Raw genomic sequence first — 24,745 nt, forward strand, 5'->3', positions numbered from 1 at the left:
ACCCAAATTCACTCAAGAAATGCTCAAAAAGAACATGTGAGTATTCTACACATTGTGGCTGTGCTTGTGCTTGAGGCACAATTTTAGGAAATTACTCTCGTGACCATATTTATCCCGGTTCATACAATAAAATTGTAATTATAACTTGATGAAAATTTCTAACATCCATCTAATTCAGGTCCTGTGCTGACACTACATACTACATTGAAAAGCATTCAGCTTGTGTCCCAGATGGATCAGTGTGGATGTCGGAACTAAATCTTAATCAGGATGTCATCTTTATTACTTTTGTAATGTTCCATTGTTTGGCCAGTAAGTATTTAACAGCCCTTTGTGTGTCTAGAGAGGTTCATCATTAAAATGTCAAGATGCGATCGCATGGAGAGGGCAAAATGGATGTCTACTGCCATTCCATTCCCATTTAATTTCCATTGTTATGTAGCCTAATGCCTCTTCATATCTTTTGAAGAAACTCCACCTCTTTGCATTTTGTCTTTCTCGCTAGCCACTAGATGTGTAGTTTCTAAGGGAATGTTTTTTGATGTGTTATGAAATAACACTTTTCTCAAAAACTTTGTTTTCTAACCATAACGCACACAGTTTCTTTTTAAGCAACTGTACTTTATTAGCTGAATCTGGTGCCTTTAGGATTCCGATCCGCACAGGCATGAGTAAGAACAATGAAAATTCCAAGTAGTCCTGGAAGCTGTAATTGAATTATAGCATTTCCCTCATCAGACTTCCCCTAAAGGGCCATCCAGAGATTTGTGAAATCAATTAAATCTTTTTTTTTGTGAAGCCAAAATACCGTCAGTATCCTAAAATCTCCCCAGTAAATTAGGCAAATGACTCACGATAAGTCTTCTTGTCTCTCCATTCCAGAAGTGTCGCAAAGTCCATCTTGACATCCACAAGATCGATTTATTTTCCATCTGAAGCCAAAGAGCAGCTCTATCCCCTGAAATCCCTGCTGTAAATTAAGCAGCTGAACCATGATATGCCTTCCTGTCACTCCTTCCTAAAAGGGCTGTGATGACATCCCTTCATTTATCATCATCAGGAGACCAAATGCCCATCACTTTTCATGAAGAACATGTTATATGCTGGTTGTAAATGTACATAACTGAGGTGGACCATCTCTTTCTGTGTGTGTGTGTGTGTGTGTGCGTGCGTGCGTGCGTGCATGCGTGTGTGTGTGTGCGTGTACGTGTGTGTTTCAGAAGGGCCATCATGAGATCCGTGAACTCCGTCAGTTTCCATTTCACCAGCTGGCCAGACCACGGTGTTCCGTGCTACGCCCACTTGGACTACTGGGCTTCATACGACAGGTCAAGTTCCTCAACCCGCCCTGATGCTGGGCCCATCGTGGCACACTGCAGGTGAGAACACACACGCACCCAAACACCTCTGCACACTGAGGGACAGAAAGTACAGGAGATAAACTTGATTCCCTGATGGTGTCAGTCAGGTGGGACACAGAGCAGACAAACAAACACAACCACTCACTCTACTGCTCCTGCCTTTCACTGACAGGACTGTAGAGGCCTCTCACCAAGGAAAAGAAAAATAGGGACCAGTGGTCCTGTAGCTTACCGCCAAATTAAAAAGCTTTGGGAAATGTATCCAGAATGCCATTATTCTCACCCAGTTATGTGTATTTATTCTATTACAGAAATAGCCCATGTTTTGTCATATTCCAATCAGATCTGTAAAAAATTCAAATTCCAACTTGATATCATTGATACTTACTGATTATTGCATTTATTCAATCCACTTCCTATCTGTTATCATGGGAAAATTTTTCAAAGTCGCACCAAATCAGAATCAGATCTGGATCAAAATAATTTCAAAACCTTGTGTTGACATCATCATACAGAAGCTGTATACCAAGTTGAAATCAGTGAGAACTGTAGTTTCGGAGAAGAAAATTATTGAATTTTTTCCCCATAAGAAGCCCATGTTAAATTTGTGTAAGGTCACAGATCCAGAAGAAGATCCTGATCAGCATGTGGCCATTAATGTTTTGGTCCTCTCCCCATCAGGGCTGTACTGTAGAAATTTACACTGGATATCATTATATTACTGAGTTATAGCATCGATCCACTTCCTATCTCTTAGAAGGGGAAATTTTCAGAGTGGCCACCAAAATCCAGAATCAGATCCAGATCCAAATAATTTCACTAACTTTGTTGACATGAGCATAAAGAAGCTGTATACCAAGGTTTGAAGTCAATCATAAGTGTATTTTCGGAGAAGAAGACGATTGAAATTTTTTAACACGGACAGCAGAGGACAACGACGGACGATGACAGACGATGACGCGCCGGGGTGCTGCATGACAACAATAGCTTACGCCTGTCAGCTGGTAAGCTAAAAAAGAAAATCATTTGATGATGACAATAATTGACAGTTTGAGGTACTGTAACTACAAACCATGACGGACTAACCGATAGATCTAGTTACTAACATTCAACCTTTGTACATAGTTATTCTCCAGTACTGAACGAAGGCAAAAATACATGTTTACCATAATCACCATACGGTTTAGGGTATTGAAATGTTGATTGTATTTATGGTTTTCCATACTTTGGTGGCAAAGTTTCAACATGCCTGCAATTTAAGCTAAGATGACATAATTGCTAATTTAAATTTATTTATAGAAAATGTAGGTTTATAGCATCAAAGAGCAGTAAAAGTAGACAGAATGTTAAAACTAAAGAACAAGATACACATGTAGTATAAAGAATAAACATTAAAGAAGACCAAACACTATTAAACCCTATATATTTCACTCATAGAAATACTCTGAATTCTAAATTTCACCATAGTGTAGTTAGTGGACAACCTAACAAGACTCTTTTACTTTTGTGAATTTTTTTATTGTTTATGTAGATAATCAAGGTCAATAAGTTGCCATATTTGGTTCCCTTACCCATAAGTGACAAAAAAAATCCAAGGAGTATACACAAAAAATAGTAGAAAAACACACATGCGCATAATTCTTAGAAAAAAAAAATGGGTAAAATTGTTCGACACCGTTAAGAGCCTTAATCTGCTTCTGTGAACACAGTGTGATGTAATGTCCCAATCTTCTTCTGTGCAGCGTGTCACTTCAGGGCCGTCAACTGTTCACACATGAGGTCTGATGACATCTGGATTTAAATTATAATGATGAATAACCACACAAGAAATCAGATTTCTGTTAAAAAATCTGAATTGAGCTTTAAAACCTGTAGTGTGGCCATAGCCTAAGTAGAGTTACACAGATTAAGCTATTTTAAAAACCCCCAAACAGTATGGTCTTATACATAATATAATGTATGTAATAAATAGGAGAAAAAATATCTGTTGCACGAATACCAGTTAAATATCAGCTCAACTGTTTTGCCTGGAAAAAAAAAAACAAAACATAAGAATTTATTTAACTATGAAGCTTTTCTACTTTGTAACATTTTTTTTCTTCCCCCTCTTTTACTCTCTGACACAATAACCCAGGTTCTCCGTACCAGTATGATCACACTAATATCACTGGTCCATAAATTAGATCTATGTGTTAACCTTTTAAACGTAGGCAATAGAAAAAAAAAAAAAAGATGAAAATTCACCTCCCACCCCACTTTAATCCTACCACCAGCATCACCCGACAGAAATGGAGGATGAAACGCAATAAGAGGCAGTTTTAAGATCCCCATGGCGACAGTATATTTAACCTCCATGTTCTGTTCTTTATGGGATGTAACTGTTCAGCTATGGGGCCAGGTTGTTAGCAGGCACAAGCTTTACAAGGTCAGCAATTTGACAAGTGATGAAAAAAGCTTTGGAGTAGATTACTAGTACTCCAAGAATTTATAATTAATGTATTCTGTATGGGGACACACGTGAATGAAACAGATGGGAAAGGACATGTTTCCTGGAATTCTTATTTCATATTGTCTTCTATATTCAACTTAAACAAAAGAAGTGATTACATTCCTTACTTAAGTATTATTCAATTACTCATTACCACTATGACCGCACATCTTGACTAATTCTTCCCTTTTGAAATGTTAAACAATTTAATAAAACATTAATAATGTTTTCATAGAACACAATCTGATGTCCTCAGACACTGTATGTCCAAACAACACCTCAATGTGCAAAAATGATCGACTAATCAAGGAGATTTTTGAAAATAATTAATCATTGTTTTCACTCATTTTTTGCTCTTTATCCATCGACATATTTCATCAATAAATAAATCGTTGCAACTTTTCTGAAAAGTAACTGAAGCTGTCAGATCAGCCGTCTCCCAGAAAATTGTGTTAATTTTTTACTAAATTGTAGCTAGACTTATGATCATAATCATAACACTGTTCGTAGTTTTGTTCCAACAACATCATTAGATATTGTTTATTAACATTATTTCAAACTTGTAGATACTAAATTCAAATGGGAATTGCTATGGACAGTGTTGTCTGTTTTAATCGCTTTGCAAAAACCATTGTGTATGATTCACTGTAAACATGTCATCCTCATGATTCGGGGTCAGGGTCTAAAATGGATCACAGGGTTGTTGTGGTTGTTCAGGGTTTTTTTTAGCTATTAGAGTGAAATGCATCAACATAAATTTACAGTCGCAGAAAAAATTATTAGACCATCAAAAGTCAGCAAAACAATGGTTATGCAATCAAGTACTAACTCCTGTGTGTCTCATGTGACTAAAACAGACAGAAAAGAAAACATGGAAATGGATAGATATCAACTCTGAAATTAAACTCTTATGAGCTATTTTTGTTGTCATTATTATATTTGTTCAAACTAATGTACCTTTAGTTGTACCAGGCATTAAAATGAACAAGAAACTGAAGAAAAAAAGAGTGGTCTAATAATTTTTCTGTGACTGTACAGGGGGTTGGACAAAATAATGGAAACACCTTCACCTCAAGATGATAATGCCCCAATCCATACAGCTAGAATTGTTCAAGAATGGCATGAGGAACATTCTAATGAAGTTGAGTATCTCGTATGGCCGGCACAGTCCCCAGACCTCAACATTATTGAGCATTTATGGTCAGTTTTAGAGATTCAAGTAGACTCGATTTCCACCACCATCGTCTCTAAAAGAGTTGGAGGGTATTCTAACTGAAGAATGGCTTAAAATTCCCTTTGGAAACAATTCACAAGTTGTATGAATCAATACCTACGGAGAATTGAGGCTGTAATTGCCGCAAAAGACGGACCTACACCATATTAAATTATATTTTGTTGATTTTTTAAGGTGTATTCCATTAGTTTGTCCAACCCCTGTATGTGCAGTTGTTTTCACAAATGAAATAGAAGAGCATTGTTTTGGAAAAAGTTTGGACCTCATCAAGCCTCAACTGTAAAAGGTACAACAAGACGACACCGAAGATATACAAGCCAAAAGCAATTTTTTTTTTTTTTTTTTTTTGTAAAATCAAGAACAAATGGGAAAAGATGCAGCAAGATCAAAACAATTTAAATTACTTTATTGTTTTTTTTATTCACACTAACACAAAAATATTTTCCTAACTTAACAGAACCCTTTCTTTGCTGTACCTGTGTGTGTTAGGATGACTCTAGTCACAGGTGTCCAAGTCCTTGATTTAGTATATCTGACATAAAGCCTGGCCAACTGAGGAATGGTTAAAAAAAAAAAGGCACTGACTGTGTCACAGAACCATTGTGGGAAAACGTAATTTTTGACGAATGGAAAAGGTGTTTAGTTTCATTCAGTTTATTTACATAATTTCAGTCCAATATTTGCCATTGTCTTTGAGTAGAAGTACCTAAAATGGAAAGACCCCATATATGTGTGTATGTAGAGAAACAAAAAGAGGCCTTTAAAGAGAAATACTTTTAGAGACGTGGAAGTGGAAATGGACAGCAGACGTGTAAACAGACAGCTGTAGTAAAACGACATGAACAGACAGGCAGGAAGTTATGGCAGTCACTTCCAATTTCCGGGGGCACTTCGATGCTATTGGCCTGTGTCATGAGGCTTATGAACACACACACACACACACACACACACACACACACACACACACACACACACAGAAGCCCAGCAGTATTCTGGTCTCAACATTAATCACAGAGGTTGACAGGTAATCTGCAGAGGCGCTCCCTTCTTTTTCTTTCTCCCCCCCTCCATCTTTCCCCTTCTCTCTGCTCTTATCTCTCTGTTTTCTCTCTTTCTGTCTCTTAACCCCCCCCCTCTTCCTCTCTCTTTCACCATCTCTGGGAACTGTCAGGGGGATTGCAAAGTGAAAGATAGGTTCCTCCCCTCCCACTCCTCTTCCTCCCCATCCTTCCATCCCTCATCCTCTGTTCCTGCTGAATCCTTCCATCCATACCTACTTTCTTCCCTTGATCTCTCCCCTGCGACGACCGCTTCTATCACTCCCAATCACTAATTTCTTCCACCTTCCCTCCCTCTTTGGATCCATCCATCTGTTCACCTGACTCTCCATCCGTCTCTACACTGTGGGAATTACTGTTCAGGATGTGTCTCCTTAACACTTGACTTCAGGTATTAAAGTCTCCACTGTCATTTGTGTATTTCAGGCATCAGTTAGTCCATAAGTCAGACTGTCAGACAGCCACCATTTTATAGCGCTTCCACTGTTTTCTACACTTAATATGTTAAATAATGTGCAAATGTCAGAAACCTAGAGCATATTAACATTTAGAGACTCCACAGCAGAAATAAACAGGCATCACTTTTTGTTGAAATGCTAATTACTGTGCATTTTGTCAGTGACTACACAGATAAAGTGCAAAAGTCACATTTGTTTTACAGGGTTGTACAACATGTTATTGAATTTGTGAGTCTCTTTATTAAGACAACAAGAAAATGTAGGAAATATGTGCACAGTATTTAAACAATAGATAAATCAGAACTAAATGTTTTCTGCAGGTAAAAGTCAGTAGTTGTGACCCACATTTTTAGATTTAGTACATCATAACCTTAAAGATTTCCATATCTATAATATACATACCTTTCATGAATGTATTTTTGTTTTAATGCTGTTTTGATCTGTATCTTCCAGTTCATATGCCGATGCTGACTTTCAGAAATTCTTATTTGCAGTCTTAATAATTTTTACTTAACCCATAAAGACCCAAATATCCACTGTCAACCAAAAGCATCTTCTGATCTAAACGGATTCATACCTGGTGTTTCACTAATCCTGTCAATACATGTAAATACTTGGTGTAAAACACAGTTTGTCATCTTTTCATGGTCATCAGATATGACCCATTTGTGGAAACACCGTCATCTTCTACAACACTGATTCACCAGTAAAATCCATGGAGTTGGATCAATGACAGTGGATGGAGACACCTGGTTTATGTTCAGTTAATGATATATATCATTGAAAAAGTCTGTTTGTCCTCAGTGTTCTCTGTTTTGGATATAATAATCCTCACCTTTAATCTGAGCTTTTATGAACATCTACATGATCAGTAAATTAATTATAAGAAAATACTTGATTTTCACTGAAAATTCACAAAATACTATTTATTATAAAAAGTGGTGATAAATCACATAAGAAAGGTTAAATAGAGAGAAAAAATCATTTGGGACCTACCGCAAAAGTCACACTGGATCTTTATGGGTTAAGCAACAAAACTCATGGTGGCCTTAGACTTTTGTGTAGTAGTGTATCTTGACCAGGTCAGTCTGTCTTAAAGCATCACAGATGGAGTTGTGATGGGTTAATGTCAATGAACTTATTAGAACCAGTTAACTGAAAAATATTTGTTCACTTAGTTGTTCAATTCTCCACCTGCACAGTGTTCTGTACTTGACCATAACTTTTTTTGTCTAACACACCCAACTGTGTTTCTACTGCTTTACAGATTCATAGGCTTCACATTCCTCAGTGAATGTCACACATGAAAACTGGTTTTTAATGACTTTTAAGTCTCTTTAAGTGATCTGAAGTTCAGCATTACTGTTGAACTTACTGAACTTAATCCTGGTAGATTGAGCCGCTGCAGTTCTCCTGCATCATAATGACCTTTTCAGCATATGGTAACTGAGTGATCTGAGCGGACATTGGACTTCTGCATTTACTCCTTGCCTCTGATTTCAGGCTGCAGAATGTCATCCCTGTGATGCCATGATTTTGACTAAACACAAGTGTTTTCAGACATGAAGGTGTTAAAAACATCATTGATTGTTGTTCCAAACACTGATAAGAATCCATAAGAAGTGACCTGGAAGGGATACTATTCCTGTACCTCAGTTCAAAAGCTTGGAGCTTGGCTTGAGCTTACTATAAAGGCATGAAATGATCATCTGCATATAGAAGTAATGTTTCGATTTAGACCAAGAGGAGAGAGTTGCAGAGGGAAGATGGGTATTTTCTAATTGTCGCATTTTTAAAATAAAATCAACAGTTTTAAATAGCGAAAAAACAAACAATCTAAAACTAAATATAATTACTGATAAGGAACAAGCCTTTACGCTAGCTCTAGTATTTAATAAACAATGTTTTTTTACTTTCTTCCTAATATGTGAAAACTTCAAACCAACATATATGTAGTAGTACAGTCAAACGATGACATTTTTTAATCAGATTAATCACAGGACTGCTGTGGTTTAATTTCGATTAATCCTGATTAAATTTCATTCATCATTAATCACATTTCATGTTGCTTGAGCAAACAGACTCAAGAAAGAAGAGAATATATATGCACTTAACGTGTTTGTCGCAAACTGGGTGACACGTTAACCGAAGTGTTAGCAGAATCCCTGATGAACGTATGCTTCACATTAATGTGGTATTTTAAGATGGAAATGCTTCAGTGAAAAGAAAACTCCTTCCTGCAGAGTGTGCATAATACTTTATGTCTGTCAACTGTTCCGTCTGGGTTTTTTTGGTTTTACTCATATTTCCATCCAGAGGGCCAACATGCTGTTTAGTGACTTCCATCTTTATGGGTTGATTCTGCTGCCTGTCTCTACCGGATCAGCTGCCCATTTGGTCATATGCAACGATAACTCTACTTGGACAAACTGCCCCAAATGCATTATTAGAGACGTTCAGAGTTATTCTGTGCTGCAGATGGGTTAATTGCATTAAAATTTTTAGTCAGATTAATCATGGTGATGGTTAACGCATTAATTTTGACAGACCTATTATAGATAGATAGATAGATAGATAGATAGATAGATAGATAGATAGATAGATAGATAGATAGATAGATAGATAGATAGATAGATAGATAGATAGATAGATAGATAGATAGATAGATAGATAGATAGATAGATAGATAGATAGATAGATAGAGATTTCTACTCTGTGGGCTTATAAACACACATTAGAAATCTGAGAATGTGAGCTGACCTCGAGCTTAAGGCAGAAGTGGTATTTATGCAAATAAACCAAAGGATGGGAGAATCACAGCATGGAGGGTGAAACAGTATCAAAGTGTCAAGGATCATAAACGTATCATAATAGTACACAGGAAGGTTACACTGATGGGGGAGGGATGTGGGGGCTCACAGGTCTATACCAGACTCATATACCAGGTTCAACATCAAATATGTGGATGTGATGGAAGGGACTTGATCAAACCCAGTGCACAGACCTGTATCAGGGGACAGGAGCAGGGGTCACATCAGGAGGAAGGGTCCTGGGGCTCCTTTGTCGCTCTGTCTCATTTATGTGAGTTAATCCATAGGTCATGCACATTAAAGTAAGTTCTGTGTGCATTTATGCAGTGCCGGTGCAGGGAGGACGGGCTGTTTCATTGCAGTGGACATCATGTTGGACATGGCAGAGAATGAAGGCGTGGTGGATATTTTCAACTGCATCCGAGAGCTGAGATCACAACGGGTCAACATGGTTCAGACAGAGGTCAGTGTGTAGACACCGACACAGAACACCCATGTCACCATGACAACATCAAACATCTACACTCACAGTTACTGTATCTATAACCTATTGATAAGCCTAATATGGTTATCAATATTTAAAATGTCCTCAGTAATAGGCCAAGACCAGACATACATGTATATAGACAGTATACACGCAGCCGTCAACACAACAATTTAGGATTGTCTGACACATATCGAGTAAGATGATGTTATTTCTGAAGTTACATTTTGAGCACAGACAAAGATGTATTTATTTTTACCTCTGCCAAGGAGGTTATGTTTTTGTCGGCGTTGGTTTGTCTGTCTGTCTGTCTGTGTGCAAGATAACTCAAAAAGTTATGGACAGATTTGGATGAAAATTTCAGGAATGTTGATACTGGCACAAGGAACAAATGATTCAATTTTGGTGGTGATCGGTGGTCGGGGGGGCACTGATCTGCCTTGGCGGAGGTCTGTGCTCTCTGAGTGCTTCTAGTTTTTATTTTTTATTCTTTTAATGTTTCAGTGAACAAAACAGTAATTGAACAGTGGTAGAAATAGGGGATACAATACATAAGCACAAACAGAATAAAAGAACACAAGTGTAAAAGGATAAGGACAATGGTAAGAAACCTAATACAGCAGGTGGATGTGGATTATGAAAGGCATTTGAAAGGTACGCAGCAAATGATTTTATAAAGAATTATTATTATTTTTACAATAAAATAAAAATAATATAATAAATATAATAAACTTTGGCAGTTTCTATAAAAACAAAGAAAAGAAAAAATCAAACCAAATGAATCCCCACTATACTCCAGAGATACTTTTTGCAGGTTTTCTGTTTTGGAATTTGTCTTAATATTTGCAAATGTATTTCTCAAAACATCTCATACAAACAGCCCTGCACAGCCCAACCCGCAAAAGCCTCTAACTTCCTCAAAATGCTTTGATTATGTCTCAAAAGGGAGTATTTTTTATAAACAAACACCCTGTCCAATGTCCTTGTGTCACTGTTTACACAGTTTGACCAGATATTGATTGTTAGTATAACGCTGTACTCCATAAGGATTTTCTGATGGAAACTATGGCTTCAGGTTTGATGACAGTGATTGAAAACGTACAAGGCTGCAGTTTTTTTTCCCTGCAGAAATACCATTTTCAAAGTTACAAACTGATTGGGAAGGGTTCGCATTTACACCTTTACTGTTATTACTGTTGTTTGTTTGACGCCCCATTTCGGAGACAGGTTAGATTGTTTTGTAGTAATGCATTGCATTAAGGAAAAGACATAGAATGATAGAAATGGAATCAGAGGACGCAGCCCTCAGGTACAGGTGGACTGTACATGCAGCGCAGTGGGGATTACACTACAGTCTTCAAACTTCAGCCTGTACATTTCATATATTCTATTTATTAGCAAAAGTCAGAAGTTACCTAGGAGCAATTAATCTATCAATTCAGGAATATTTAAATAAAAACAAATCAAACCGAAATGTACAGAAAACATCTCACAGATGACAGTTGTTTTGACTTTAACTGATTTACACTGTCAATAATTCACAAATGTTTTGGGGTTGAGACGATCCAAAATTGATGCAGCATGTATTTAAAAAAAAACATGTGATATGTAATTGCATTGTATGAAACAGGATGTGATTGTACATAATTTGCATGTGCCAGCACATTTCAGTTTTTCAGGAACCGTGCTTTTATGATGTTCGCCAAAATGAGGTTGAGAGATTTAATTATTGATTTTGATCTGAGAAATCAGAGTAACTGTAAATCCTTTTGCCCAGCTGTAGATTACAGTTTGCCAAATTTACAGTTTCTTCTTAAATATTTAGTCTGACAGTATGTTTCTGGGCTTACACTTTTCCCTTGTCCATTGTCCATTCAGCTGTTTTCATTTGCTTTCTCAATTTGTTTTTTGAAAAGCCTGAGTGGAAATGCTGAACATCAGAAAGAACCTTGAAATATCAACAAAATGGTTTTTTTATGCTTCACTGAGGTGGAAAGGTTTGTGTACGGATAAATGATAAATGCAGCGGAAAAAGATTTAGTAAATTTTCATGTGTGTGCATGTGTGTGTGGACAGATATGGAGAGTGTGATGTTCACTGAATCCATCCATACTGTATTACACGGAAAACAGCAGCAGCATCATATGAGGAGCTGCAGAAAGAAATGTCAGACTGAGATTTGGACAGACATTTTATAGACTTCATACACTTACGAACTCCTCAATCGGCAGCTCAGATAATATGTCATTGTATGAAATGCCATGTGTTACGAGGAAGTTTTTAAGTGATGAATAACAATAGGGAGTGGAAATGTGCATAAATTTGCATTTTCTGTTGACCTTTTGAAATGGGGTCAGAATTTGTGCTATAAGCCCACCTATTGGCTGTTACATTCACATTTTCCAGAACAGATTTACTTGACTGAGGTTTCAGCCAATGGTATGAGCCATAACTTTAATGTCTAGAGGCGGAAACTGAGGAAAAATGTAAAGTAAGTAAGAGTTGTCCTCTGTTTACCAGTACATTTCCACACTGGATCACAATGAGGTCAAATAAGAATGGACAGTTCCTCTGTTTATGCAAGTTCCATTTATTCCAGTATAAAAATACAGCAGCCGAGCACAGCAACCTATGTTCTATAGTCTTAACTCTATAATTTAACTTCTTTTTTGGTTTTGGAGTTGTCATGGCAAACTCACACAAAAACACACAATGGAACTGTGTCTAGAATGTGCATAAAGTACAGATAGTGTTGCATTATTTCCATATACTTTACTTCAGCATACAGTTTATCTTTGTTTTCATGTAGTAGTTTATAGACATTTGATGGTATATAGACATGAGTTATGGGCAGAATTTGGAAAAGTGTAATGCAAAACTGATCTACATGTCCTCATATTATCAAAGAATAATTACCTCGACCCCAAAGGGAAGCAATGGTATTGTTTTTGGTTTGGTTTGTTTGTTTGTTAACAAAACGATTGGTTTAATTCACACCAGATTGGGTTTACAGATTGCCATTGACTCAGAATAGATCTGATTACATTTTGGGAACAGTAGGTCAAAGTTCAAATTTTTTATGAATTTTTAAAATCTTTTATTTCCCATTTACTTATAATGGGTGAAATTTCAAATGTCCGTAGCAACAAAACTATTGATTGAATTCATACCAAATTGAGTTTATAGATTAACAGTGACCTAGAATAGATGTAGATACATTTTGGGAAAAGTAGATCAAAGTTAAATTTTTTTATGAATTTTTACAATCTTTTTTTTCCGATTTACTTATAATGAACAAAATTTCAAATATGTATAAAAACATCAGTTTTGTTGCAATTTCCTTCAGACTTGGCACATATATAGAGACAGTTGATTTGTTGACATCATCACATGCATAGGCATGATGACATCAGCTGGATCGATGCCAAAATAAGCTACAATACTTATGAGGGGTGGGGTTTGTTGTGCCTGGTACCACTTGTTTGTAATTAATTCATTTTGTATTGAGTCATACTGGAAATATCCAAATTTCTTTCCTCCAATATAATTATTTCATACCAATCTATTTTCACAAAAGTACATTTTTAAAGGTATTACTAATATATACTTTAAAAATGCCACATAATCCATTTTTTTCCATTCAATCAATCATTTTTATAGAGCCTTTGACTTCAACCGTTAGGTGTTTCATTTTGGAACAGAAGCATTAATTTCTTCTCTAAGCTACCTTAAGTCAGCCTAATCCATCCTGCTTCTGCATTCTATTTGTACCCCTGATGAAATCCTAGCACATCCAAAAAGGCAACTTTGCGAAGAATGAAGAAAAACAGCCTCGTTTCCAGACTGACAACTCCAGCTCCTGAGCCTAAAATTGACTTTTGAATGGGTTTAAGAAGTGCCAGGTTCAGAGGATGTTACACAGGGCATCACTTTGAGTGTCTTCGTGTGACAGCAGAAAGCCTGTGTTATGTGTGTGAGTGTGTGTACTTGCATGTGTGATTTTATTCCTCTTGAAACCAAGCTAAATACATCCTGCTCTGCCTATTGAATATGTGTGGGAGCAATTTTTGTCAGTGCTGCAGCCACTCGATGCTATTATAATCCTGCTCCGCACAAAGCAATTAATCTTTTAAAAGGCACAATGGGAAAGAGGTGTGTGCGTCGATGAGCACTTTATCTGTTACCATGCATTCGTGTGTTTATGTGTACGCATGTGTTTTTCTTTGCATGTGCATGTCACTGGTGTTAGGTAATGGCCCAGAGAGGTCATTCCAGTGAGGCTTTTAAAACTGTCCTCTCCCCGTCCAAGGGCAACAATTAACATTCAACACAGAGAGAGCATGGGTGAGCGATAAAATGAGAGAAAATTGAAAAAGCAAGAGACAGCAAATGAACACAAGTGTGACAAAAAAAAAAAAAAACACAAGAGGAAGGAGGATGGTGGTTTGGGTTGTGAGTATGGCTCATAATGGCTGATGCTCTTAACAGTGAGCTAGTTAGTTTGAGCACAAAGAGCACACTTGATCCATAGCAGAGAAATACTGCAGGGCACAGCTCCCTTTTAATTTATTTTCAGGCTGCCAAGAGAGCACACACACAAATAATGAATTCACAAACAAAAACTGTGTTCACTGTGGGATGTTTGAGTTTGTCGGAGGCTTGAAAAAGCAGGGGATGCAGTTTAATAGCACAGTCACTTCCTTTGTCCCAGAGGTAGCAGAGTTACAACCGCAAATGAGACCAGAGGCATTTCCAAGGGCTACTATGAGACCAAACCTCAGTGTACACACAAAGGCACACATACTGTCCATGTGCACACTTGATGTAGGTTTGTGCCTCCTGGTTTTTGACCATCTGATTTCGTAACCCGCAGGAGCAGTATGTGTTCGTTCATGATGCCATCTTGGAGGCGTGTCTATGTGGGAACACAGCCATACCTGTGTGTGAGTTCAGAGCCATTTACTACAACATCAGCAGACTGGACCCACAGACCAACTCCAGCCAGATTAAAGATGAGTTTCAGGTGGGCACACACACACACACACACACAAAACATATGGGCCACAGGAATTTTTCTGTTATGAAGATCAAATATCTTTTAGAGGAACTATCTTGTTTTGTGTGTCTTTTCTTAATATTTTCATATCTACTTCATTCATTCTCAGTGGCTCTGGGGATGGAGTTGGGGAGGGGCGTTGAGGGGGTGGGTGAGATGTTAAATTGTGTTTTTTGTTTTGTTTTTTTTCTCTCTTTCCTCTTTTCTCACTTTATCAATGCTGTTCTCGTTTTTTTTATTTCTGAATGTGTGTTTGTTATGTTGATATCAAAAATGAGCATAATGTACCAATCAAGAGATCTCAAATCTGTACTAGGACAAGGCTTCGCAATAAAAATGTCTGAAACACATATCTACTCCATTCATGAAGCCATAGCCCTAAACCTGGCTTCAACTTTAGGGTTTGTTACATTTCATCTATAATTAAATAATGTCTAATAATGCCAATGTGCATGTATTAGACATTATTTTATATGTAACCCATGTCTAAACATAACTGTAACCCTACTCCTAATGTTAATATGATTGATAATATGCCTTTTTTAAGTGTCTTTTTTTATCTGCTACTTAAAGCAACACTATGTAACTTTGGCTTGCCGGGTCCCCCTAAAGTCAAGAAACGGTATTGTCTGTAACAACTGTCGTAAAATCTGTGTCTCAGTAATACTCGCGCATTTATTGACAAGCCGGTGATGCCGACAAACTTCCTGAGGCAAGACAGTTAATGTGCCTTCAACCATGTCTTCAGGCCACGTAAAGTAGCCTTACAGCATTTTATACAAACAATATTATTTTATTTTTAAAAATATCAGAAACGAAAAAACGTTTAGCATGTTAGCTACTGGCGGCGGAAGGCTACTGGTTGAATAACTTGATGTATGGGCATAAACAGAAGGCTATGATTTCAATAACTTGACCTGAAACATAATAAACTTAAATGCAGAAGATTTTATTGCAGAATGTATCCTTCGTAGTCCAACAGTACCAGGTCCAGGTCTCCATGGGTAGGGCATCCCTCCTCTTCTTTCAGCCAGTGAAAGCTGGGCCAATATTCACCCTAGTCCAGCCTCTTATTTTATCACTCTCACATTTTCTTTTCTTTGTCTCTTCAGACAACTCCCTTACCCTCTATGCTCCTCTTGCTGCTTCAGCCATGACTGTTAGCCTATTTGTAGCTTTCCTTCACTAGTAACTGCGTTTACCTGCCTCGTCTTCTGAAGGTGGAGGGGGATGTGACATATGCCGTAAAGCTGTCATATTTTGTAGTTGTTTTTGTGTAGGCGTTACAACCCCAAACCAGAAGTTTCATAGTGCCAGTGCAGGTCATACAGATGCTCTAGAACAATGACGAAAGGGTAATTGAACCTATTGTGAGTTGTTGTATCACCAAAATGACCTTGGAAATATAGTTTGAAGGCTGAAAAACTCTATAGTGTTGCTTTAAGTGTTAGTGTTATTCATCCTTTTGTAATGTAAGTGTACAATGACAGCCTGGCTCTAGGGATGTGCTTCTCTAGAATAATCCTGCCACTGGATGACTATTTCAGGTTTCATTCTCTTCCCTTCTAAAATAACAACCTTTGCACTGCAACCACGCATTGAAAATAGCATTTTTTGACAAAACATTTATGTGTCATTTTGTTTTGTAGAGATTTAAGCCTTTTAAGATCACTACACACTCTCCCAGGTACAAATAGTTGGACCAAAACAATTTCTTCTCCAACAATAATTTGCTAAATATCTTGCCCTCTCACTGCAGCTGACATTTGGTGCCAGGCAAAATGAGTGTAATTCTCCATATAAAAGAATACTAGCACATTCAAATACGGTTAGAAGTATGTGTTGGAAACAGCTTTGGATAACACCATTGTTAAAAAATGTGTAAATGGGTAAAATGTTAACTGTATAAACAGCTTTTAAAGGTGACCTGTACTATATCTTACATATACTACTATATACACTTAGTTATTTTCCAACATGTTTCCTATATTATGATCAAATTTACATGTCAGTGGTGCTGTTGTATGTAGAAGTGATGTTGGTATACAAACTGCAGCGTGGTCATTAAGTATCTTCTGGGTTTCTATTGGCTGTGTGAAAGCAGATCCTGGTACTGCTTGGTCTTATGTCACCTACACTTGCCACTTGTAATTTAATTGTAACTAATCCTTGGTGATGCTCACCCTCATGTTAAAGCAGCATATGATGTTTGTCACCAATTTTTCATCAAATCTGTAAAACCCGAGTGGTAGCCTAAGTATCACAAATACGAATCCGTTAGTGTTTCTGTGATTACGTACTTAGGCTACCACTCGGGTTTTACAGATTTGATGAAAAATTGGTGACGAACATCATACGCTTCTTCTACTGTTGTTGTCATTATCATTATAACGTAGGTACTTTATGTGACATACGAATATTCATGGACTGATTTAACTGTTACTTCCTGTGTTTTTAGACTCTAAACATAGTGACCCCAAGGGTCCGTCCGGAGGACTGCAGTGTGGGTTTGTTACCAAGGAACCACGACAAGAATCGCAGCATGGACGTTCTATCAGCAGACCGCTGCCTGCCTTTCCTGATATCAGTGGACGGAGAGAGCTCCAATTACATCAATGCTGCATTAATGGATGTATGTGTGCTCTGTGGAGGGTGTCAACATACCTTTTATACTTTTATAGGGCTGCGGTAATGCTTCTGACCACTGTTCTGACATATTATTTTTCCTGATTTCTTCTGTTTTTGTTTTTGTTTTGTTTTTTTTGGACAACCTTAACACTTCAGAGCCACAAACAGCCCGCGGCCTTCATTGTTACCCAGCATCCTTTGCCAAACACCATGGGTGATTTCTGGAGGCTTGTGTTTGACTACAACTGCTCCTCCATTGTAATGCTCAATGAGATGGACGCAGCACAGGTAAGCAGTCACATAAACTAATGCACATGTCTTCTGTTTTTCCAGATTTGTATTCTTGCCTTTGTCTCATAAAAACACAAGAAAGTCAAGAGCTGAGTCATCAACTGTAACATCACTGGGCTTGATCAATACACTCAGAGACTACTTTACATTTGTATTGATTGTCCTTGATATTGGCAGTTATCTTCGTAGTCATACCTCTGACACAATATAATGAAACACAAAAGGGATCAAACAGAAATAAAAAGGAAGAGGTAAAGAAATAAAAGTAAGTGGTTTGCTTTGCATTATTGTATTTCTTTATATTTGAATTCATAAAACACAGGGAAAGTAAGTAATAATGTGTGAAGCTAAATTGCTGACCACAAGTCTTCCTTATCCTAAACTTTCTAAACTGTAAACATAATCTCCACAGCTCATTGGTAGATTCTGTTGGATTCAAGATATTAAAGCTAGATTTTGTCATTACCTCCGCCAAGGAGGTTATGTTTTTGCCAGGGTTTGTTTGTTTGTCTGTTTGTTTCTGTCCGTTAGTGTGCAACATAACTCAAAAAGTTATGGACAGATTTTGATGAAATTTTCAGGGTTTGTTGGAAATGGGATAAGGAAGAAATGATTAAATTTTGGTGGTGATCGGGGGTGGGGGGGCCCACGGGGGGGGGGCGCAGACCAGAAAATTTCGTCAAAATCTGTCCATAACTTTTTGAGTTATGTTGCACACTAACGGACAGACAGACAGACAGACAGACAAACAAACCCTGGCAAAAACATAACCTCCTTGGCGTGGGGGGGCCCACGGGGGAGGGCCACTGATCAGCCTTGGCGGAGGTCTGCGCTCTCCGAGTGCTTCTAGTTATATATACATTGCATCTGCACTTTGATATTTTCTGGGATCTTATACATAGGTATGAGTAGACATTTTTCACTGTTGTAAATATTCATTAACGCTATTTACATTATTGGGAATGTATTTATTTACTTAAAAGTGAAGTAAATATATTGGATAACTTTAAATATTTTTAGGACATTTTTAGTCCTGTCTCTGTTGTATTTTTTGATATGTCGAAGTGCAATGTGTATTTCATTTTTTTTTATTTACTATGTCTGATGTGTAATTAATTGTACATTTTTTGTATTGCATTCGTCTGTGTTTAGATATTTTATCAAATCAAAACCAAATCAAATGAAATCTACTTTTATTTTTACAGCACCAAATCATAACAAAAGTTTACATTTAGAGCTGGTCAAGACCTGGCTCTTAATAATATATATATTTAAAATTGCATGTGTATAACCTTGTGCTACCTTTTTGGATGAAAATGTAACACCTGTCCAGGGACTGCAGATGGCAAATAACCATTTGGCTAACTCTGGTGTATTTAAGATAAGATAAGATCAGACTTTAAGACTTTATTGATCCCACCATGGGGAAATAGCACAGTTGACAGCAGCAGATACAAGAAATAAAGTGCAGGGAAGATAGAAAAACAGAAATATACGCATGTGAAACATAAAATATAAAGAGAAGAGAGAAGAAAATCTGCTATTTATACATGTAAGTATTTATATAAATTTAGATTTAAATTTAAATATTATACAGCAATGTGAATTATGTACATGTATTAGGTCCCTGTTAATTAAACCAATAAATACATTAATAAATGACACATGATGCATTGCTTTTTTTGGTCTGTTTAAAATGAACATTAATGGAGTACAATCGTTTGGACAAATCTATTATTTATTTATTGGCCCAGTCCATATGGTTTTAGTCTTTTATTTTTCTGGAAGTACCTGTTAAGGTGCAGTGAAGTACCTTGTCCTGGCCTCAGTATTTTTAATATGCATATTCACTTGTGTAGACGTCCCTCCAAGAATATATTACTGCCACATGATCAGGACTAGATTTATCTGTCTCACCTTCCCCAGAGTTTCTCACTTTTCAGTTCTTTACATACTGCGCTACAAAAATATTTGCTATGATTTGTCTTTCTTTTGCAGTTGTTTAAAGTGAAATTCCAGCCCTATTTTCATCTGATAGATCCTCTTAAATTTGCATATGACTTTCATAAGGCCTTAGAGTGGGGCTATCAAAACATGTGGCCCATGGGTCAAAACCGGCCCGCCAAAGGTTCCAATCTGGCCTGTGCAAAGTGCAAAAATTACACTGCAGATATTAACAGTCAATGGTGTTGAAATCATTTTAGTTCAAGTTCCACATTCAGCCCAATGTGTTGTCAAGTAAAATAATAACATAATAATCCATAAATAAATACAACAAATTTTCTCCTTGGTTCAATGTGAAAAAAAGTAATATTACATGATGCTTATAAGTAATGACAACTTGAAATTCTGAAAATATTTACATTTACAAACTATCCTTTAACTTGAAAAGTACTCGGAGTACGCAGACCTCCGCCAAGGTAGATCAGCCCCCCCTCTGATACATCACCAAAATGTAATATTTTGTTCCTTGTGCCAGTATCAACATTTCCTGAAAATTTCATCAAAATCCTTCCATAACTTTTTGAGACAAACAGACGAACCCCAATGAAAACATGACCTCCTCTGTTCATTGGCGGATGTAACAATAAACAGTGAATAGGCTCAATAAATACGAACAACCAAGAAAATTAAATACACTTTTCACAATATTCTGCCTGTTACTCAAGGTTTTATACCTTTGTAGTTCCGATCTCTAATGCACGTGTAGAATTGACAAGTTGAGGCATAGTATTGTTAAAATTACAATTATTTTTCATAAGAAATTATATTTTTTTCCAGGTTATTCACATCTTTTCATAATTTTATTGGGGGGGGGGGGGTGCTAAAAGTTGGAATTGTTGTTATAGGCTATTATTTTGTTATTTTACTGGTCCAGCCCACTTGAGATCAAATTGGGCTGAATGTGGCCCCTGAAAAATCATGAGTTTGACACCCCTGCATTAGAACAAGGGAGTGAAAATGTCATTTAATGCATGTCCAGCCATAGTGGTGATAACATGCATTATTTACTGTGAAAACATCGTTTGTCTTTTAAAATGGTCTTTAACACATTCCATTTGTTTTCTACACGTGTTCTTTGTAGTTATGTATGCAGTACTGGCCAGAGAAGAGTTCGTGTTGCTACGGACCGATTCAAGTTGAATTTATATCAGCAGACATTGATGAAGACATCATCAACCGCATCTTCAGGATCTGCAACATGGCCAGGGTATGCATACACTCCAAACCCCAGCACTATGACATATGTATAATGGAAAAGATCCAGTCCTGTTGGACCATAATGCCTGCCTTACAGATGGTGTTCCACTTTAACTTATGTTTGTTGGACATGGTTTAACACCAGGGCTCTGTGATATACCAACTAATGAGCCAAATGAACTTCACATGTTGTTCATTTGTGCTTAAAATCATGGTGTAATTTTCTAACATTCATACAAATAGATGGACAGGTTATTAAGAGAGCTGTTGTAGATTTGATTTTCTTTGTTACAGACTATGAACAATATAAAACGCAACTGCTGGCATGATTCATTAGCTGAAGGATCATTTTTAATCTGCAGCTCTCTGACAAGTTACAATTAAAATGTACATACTGCGACAGAAAATCACAAAGCAAAGCAGACAAACAAGACAAAACACACAATACAATTAATTCACACACACACACACACACACACACACACACACACACTGCTTGTCATCAGTATGTTACACAAATTAATAACAAGGGTATTTGAATATCAAGCAAAACAAACATAAAAGAAAATCAAACAGAATATCTACCATGTAAAATCAGTGATTACAAAGCACAGCAGCTTTTGGCACATTTTTAACTTTAAAGCTACTGACGGAACCTCAGCTCTTTGTACAATCTCAGAAAACATTCCACTGAGCTGTAGCTTGCACACAGTAAACTGACTGTCCAAAGGCAGAGCTTTGAAAGGTTCAGTACAGTCTTTGTAGAGATAGTCGAGTGGATTCAGCAGTTTTCTAACACTTTTACTAGTGAGGTAACTAGTACTCTTATTGCATGCAAACAATGTATATGAGGGGGACGGGTGCATCCAAAAGTTGTAAAAATACTTCCACTTACAGATTACAATTACAATTACAGATGTATTATTTCAGTCATGAAAACTGCAAGAAATGATGGCTTTCGTGTTTGGCAGGTGCACTATTTGAAACTGATATATCTTCTGACACTTAACTGGGGACACATAATGTGGCCTGGAAGGTTGGAGAGTGGGTTTATGACCAAAGGGTTGCTGGTTCAATTCCCCAGACTGGCAGAGACTGTTGGCACTTCACTCCCATTTGCTCCCTGGGCTCCTCATATGGCAAACCCACTGCTCCCAATTTTGGTGTGTGGTGCATATCTACGTGTATGATCTATATCAGGAGTGTCCAACCCTGGTCCTGGAGAGCCACTATCCTGCATGTTTTAGATGTTTCCCTCTTCCAGCACACCTGACAGTCATTATCAGACTTCTGCAGAGCTTGATGATAGGCTTATCATTTGAATCAGGTGTGTTGGAAGAGGGATACATCTGAAACATGCAGGATCGTGGCTCTCCAGGGCCAGGGTTGGCCACCCCTGATCTATACACTGACAAAATAAAGATTCTAAATATGAAGAAAGTCATCCAAGTTCACATTCCAAACCCTATTGTATGCTGCGTTCCAGGCTGTTTTTTGAGCCCATAAGTCATGACTTCAAACCACGACTCACGACTTTGTAATGTTCCAGGCAAGTCACGCCAAACTGCCTGAGCGCAAGGAGTTGTGGTAGTTAGATGTAACCAAACCAGCATGGTGGACCGTACGTTATGCTCATTTACAATCATTTCTATCACCAAATGTGTTTGTTCTTGGCTTATTTTAGGGAAACAGAGGAATAAAAATGGCACATAAGGCAAGAGAAGCTTTTCTACCTTCTATGTTACTTGTATATTTGGATTCGTATTTGGTATTAATTTATTCTTGCACTCAATGGACTGAAAACTAGCTAATGCAAGAGTAGCTGCTGATTAAACAGAACATTTGCAGATAAATAATGTCAGAGCAATACCTTGTTTTAATAAACAATTTGCATAAACACCACATCCATGGGGACTGCCATAGCTACGTGACATCAGAACTCGTAACTGGGAGTATATTCTACAGTCTACTCTCGTTAAACCGCCCGCCGTTATACCGCCATTTTCGCTCACCGCCGACCAAAACCATTGCACAAAAATCCCCAATGCATTATTCCATTAGCTACCGCCATTTCCACCTATCGCCATCCGCCAGCCCAGTTCCATGCACAAACAACACTTATACCATTGATTTCCCGACCGTTATACCGCCAGCGTGATTGCCATCGAGTACACATAAAGTTTAACAATGCACTGAAACAAACGCGCCAGACGCTGATCGCGACAAGCTACGAGTAGGTCTACGGAACGGCCACCGTTCATTTATCGCAGAACACTCAGTAGGTCAGGATGTCGGGAAGAGGACGTGGGATTAAGCCAAAGCCTTAAGATGATGGGGTGTCATTTCCCGACACGGTATAATAATGCTTAAAATGTTTCCCCACTTTAAATGATCCCTTACAACATAACAGAATCAAGATTTATTTAGAAACGCAATTAGTTAACAGAGGCAGCATAGACATCATATAGTAAAGACATGCACATTATGGACGCAACCCGTTGTAACGCCATTTTCGCTATACCGCCAATTTGGCCGTGAACGGAAGTTGGCGGTATAACGAGAGTAGACTGTAGTAAGAGTTCATGGGTGGGAATCACAGGTTTGACTGCCATTCCAGGGCCTTTTCACCAGTAGAAGGTTGGAAAAACACAAGTTACGGGTTGCCTGGAACGCAGCATAAGATCTACCACCAAAGAACTGTTTGCAACTCTGGTTGGTTTTTTGAGTCATTATGAATCATTTTGAAAAAGTTAACATCTACAGTAATTTTTGGTTTATAAGTTTCACAAAATTATTTTAATAATTTTAATGTAATGAAATTTAGTTTTGATTCTACACTGACAAAAAAATGGATGTTAGCAATTTTCTCTGAAGCTTTAAAATCATCATTTTGAGCCACACAATTTCCAATTTTTCTGAATGTAGTTTGGATTTTTTTTCTTTTTTCTACTTTTTGTCTAAAAATTTGGCAAAAATTATTTTCAGACAACAATTTTTAAGTTGAATAGTTTCTTGATCTTCTTGAATGGCTTACCAAAGACCAAGATAAATAGAAAATTGGAAGAGAAATCTTTAACATCAGAAGTAGTTGAATGGTTAAGAAGAATAATTTGACCACGACAGAGAAATGTTCAGCACTGGGGTTCAGAGCTGCAGGTTAGTCCGAGATTAAGGTGTAGTCCAGGGGTGGCCAACCCTGGTCCTGGAGAGCCACGATCCAGCATGTTTTAGATGTATCCCTCTTCCAGCACACCTGATTCAAATGACAAGCCTATCATCAAGCTCTGCAGAAGCCTGATAACGACCGTCAGGTGTGCTGGAAGAGGGAAACATCTAAAACATGCTGGATAGTGGCTCTCCAGGACCAGGGTTGGCCACCCCTGGTGTAGTCAATGTGATCAACAGACTACCTCAGAGGTATTAGGGTACAGCACCAGTATTTGTGTAGAAGGTACTGGTCCAGCAAATAGTTGGCCTTTGAAGGACTATTTATACAAGTACTGTAGTGGTCCACTTTAACAGTCTGCCATATGGGCCTGAACAACAGAGAAAAGCATATACAGTAAAATGCTTCTTTTTTTCTTTGTTTTTTTTTTTTTGTACCTAAGTTTGCTGTATAAGAGCAGAAGGTAGAACAATCCACCAATGAAGACGATGCAACAGTGCAGGAGAGGCA

At 37.6% G+C, this 24,745-nt stretch overlaps 1 pseudogene; it reads left to right on the forward strand.

The window, feature by feature from the left end:
- LOC115419930 (receptor-type tyrosine-protein phosphatase T-like) overlaps positions 1 to 24,745 on the forward strand; it is a 58,061-nt pseudogene that overhangs the window by 13,684 nt on the left and 19,632 nt on the right.

This window comes from Sphaeramia orbicularis, chromosome 5, assembly GCF_902148855.1.
Source record: "Sphaeramia orbicularis chromosome 5, fSphaOr1.1, whole genome shotgun sequence".
NCBI lineage: Eukaryota > Metazoa > Chordata > Actinopteri > Kurtiformes > Apogonidae > Sphaeramia > Sphaeramia orbicularis.